Source organism: Neofelis nebulosa, chromosome 6, assembly GCF_028018385.1.
Source record: "Neofelis nebulosa isolate mNeoNeb1 chromosome 6, mNeoNeb1.pri, whole genome shotgun sequence".
Lineage (NCBI taxonomy): Eukaryota > Metazoa > Chordata > Mammalia > Carnivora > Felidae > Neofelis > Neofelis nebulosa.
In genome coordinates this window covers 132,334,950-132,338,476 of record NC_080787.1, presented here as the reverse complement: position 1 = coordinate 132,338,476, position 3,527 = coordinate 132,334,950, and positions in this window count along the sequence as shown.

Below are 3,527 nucleotides of genomic sequence, written 5' to 3'. Positions count from 1 at the left end.
TAGAAAGCTGTGCAAAACTGCCCTACACATTGCGGGGGCATCGGCATCCCAGAACCTGTCTACTAAATGCTAGTCATACACTGCAATGGCAGCACTGATCCAAAAGCCTCCATAAATTTCCAAATGCCCTGGAAGAGTGTGTGTTATACTGCCCCAGTTGAGAACCACTGGTCTGAAGCCGGGGGAAGCAGATAAAGAGGAATAGAAATCCATCAGACAGATATGTGTTTAGTTATCCTAAGAAGCTCACCCACAATAACTCAGAATCAAACATTTTGGGTCTTACGTCTGAGAAAATATTTCAGAGCATTTGACAGTTTCTGTAAATCTATCCTGAATACAGTTGCTGACAAATAAGTACACTGATAGTGTGTTAAGAAGACTCCCACTCTTTCAATCAATTTAAAAATAACGATGGCAATAACTGCTTTTTACCTACCGCGTCTTGCTGCTATTATGAAGATGCTCAAGTTCAAATCCATCTAAGCCAGACACCAAGATCTCTCCTGTTTCTATTATACTCTTCTAGTCTGTGCCGTGGCCCTATTACCACCTTTATTTAGTAGTAACAAAGAGCATTTGGAAAACCTACAAACATGAAAACATCACTTTACACATTCAAAGATTTCCAAAGTGAACGCTACCTGATGGACTCAGAAGGTTAACTATATTTCTTCATTCTCTCTGCAAACCAAGCTGAATGCTCAAAGCTGCTCTCTATACATCTGCACATTTTTGCTGTCACCACTTGAATTATATGCAGTTGGACTGAATTCCAAACCGGTTTATGCAAGTTTTGTGGATTATCAAGGTTACATAATTTAAATCTACAATAAAGCTGTGAAGTATCAGTGCAAAAAGAGAGTGCTTACACTTATAACTACTAAGTTAAGTGCTTTCAAAGGACTTGATAAAGACGAGCCATGAAAAATTGTCATTGAATTACATGTGGGTGATACAATTATAAAACACTTAAAATAACAGAAAAAACAAATAATGATTTAACCTTCCGATTGATTCTTGATTGTCTTTAAGCTCTCACTCTTTGTTAAATAAAATGAAGTTGGAATTTAGGTAATACTTTATGATTGGGTTGTATTTGAGCTACCTCACCAGGTCTCCAAGCACAGACTTGTGCTCCAAGGCAAGGTAATGCATTACACTACACTAAAAAATGGTAAATATATAGATGTTTTAGACTTTTAAATTCAAAGAACATATTTAAAGATGTATGTATCAAGTTTTTATGATCCTTGACTTTTTAAAATTAACCAACCAACTTCTAGTTCTGGTTACATTGTGTAAGACAACTTTTCCTGTGCCTTGTTGGATTCCTAGAATTTGGCATGAAAGAACCAAGCCACACCAGCCAATAATGGAGCGTTCACAAATAGCATAAATTATATAGACATAGATCTTCATTTGTTTGTCTTCATAACATTAGGTACGGTGTACATAAAAATAACCTCTCCACTTTCCTGAACCAGAACCCAAAACCAGAAAAAACAAAGTCTAAAGAAAATTCCAGAATGGATACTTATTGACTGTTTTCTTTCCTAACAACCTCTGTGTTCCTCTTAATCATCCTCATTTTCCTGAGATGGATAGGGAAGATTAATTAGCTGCACCCTTAATTAAAAAATGCAAACATCATCACAAAAAACTTCTTTTCACGTTCTTTTTCCATGAGTGAGACCTCAGAATTAAAATAGCTATTTTGAATCCAACCGGTAACTATAAACACCAATGTAAACAAATCCTGCATGGTGGGGAAAGATGGCAAGAAAGAGCAGGCGCGGTATTTAGAATGCCGATGTGTTTCCTTGTAAATTTACCCCAGGAAGACCTGCCTGTGTTTCAGCTCCCTTCCAACACCTGGGACGTGCACATGCTCAGAGTAATCTATACCAGAACTCCCTCCTCTCATCTTTATTTTCTGGAAAGTTGCAGAAACGGATCCTTTGTCTGTTTCCTTAGTCATTTTAAATACAGTGTCAAAAATCTCTAAGGGAGGTAGACCTTAGAAAGTACGGGATGATCCCAGAGCTGGGCCTACACATCTCTCCATTCTACCTCCTTCCAGCAGAAACGCAGTATGCTTCCAGATTTGGGTGGCTTCTGGAACTGGGGACCCACCGGAGAAGGTGGTAGGGAGAGGTGGAAGAAATGGCACTTCAGGGTAGTTACAAAATGAAAAATACTAGTCCTGCTCCTTGAAGGAACAGTAACAGGCCTTCTCTCCTTGACACTATCGAATGAGATCTCTTTTTTTTAAGATCGGTCCTCTGGTGGGCTTTCAAGGCACAATTATGCAAAAAAGAACTCTTACTGCTTGTCTCTAGAACTCTTATTGCTTGTCTCTGTGCATTTCCTTCTAACTCAAGATTTAGAATGGGGGTGGCAATAGGAAGCACCTGAGCCTCCTCAGCCCCTTCCCACACTTCGGTGGATGTTAATAATCAAATTTACCCTCCTTCTCCAGAGACAGCTTCGTGCACTGTCAGCGAGCAGAGACTTGAAAACCAGGGTTCAGATCTGCACTTTACTACTTTGTAGCTATGTGGCCTGCGCTAAGTTACCAAAGGCCAACTCTGGATCAAATGGCCCCCAAATCACAGTGGTTTGATAAATAAGTAGGGTGTATTAATTGCTCATGGAAAGTTTCCCAGTGCCTTTTCTTTACATGATGATATAGGTCAGGGCTGGGTAAACCGTGAAATGTGGTTTGGATTTGGCCTGTGGCAAGTTTTTTGTATGACCAATGAGCTAAGGATCGTTCCACATTTTCATTTTATTTTGTTTAATGTTTATTTAGTTTTTGAGAGAGACAGAGAGAGAGAGAGAGAGGAAGAGAGAAAGAGAGAGGTGGGGAGGAGGGGCACAGAGAGAGGGAGACACAGAACCTGAAGCAGGCTCCAGGCGCTGAGCTGTCAGCACAGGGCCCAACATGGGGCTTGAACTCACGAACCGCGAGATCATGACCTGAGCTGAATTCAGATGCTCACCTGCCTGAGCTACCCAGGTGCCCCGGTTTTACATTTTTAAATGGCCACAGTTTAAATAGTTATAGAAGTATCTTCATAATAGCTTTAATTCTGCTTCTTCAGTCCTCAAAGACTGAAATATTTACTGTTTGGTATTTTACAGAAAAAGTCTATGTTCCTTGATTTAGGGACCCCAGCTCCATCTACCTTAGGTCTCCACCATTGTCAACAGGAGGCGTCTAGGGCCAATTCAATAAACTAGAAGGGAGAAGAGTACACGGGATGGATGGTACATGAGAGGGTTTTATGAGTCAGGCTCAGAAGAGGCGCACATCAGTCCCCCAACCCTGCTATGTTCTAATAGCCAGAAACTGGTCACTTGGCCACATCTAGCTTCCAAGGAGGCTGGGAAGTATAGCCCAGCTGCTTTCCCAGGAAGCAAAAGAGGAGGGATGGAAGCTAGTCTCTGCCACAGCAGATTACTTACCTTCTCTGTGTCTCCATTTCAACCTGTGTGAAATGGGAATAATAAACAGGATTTTA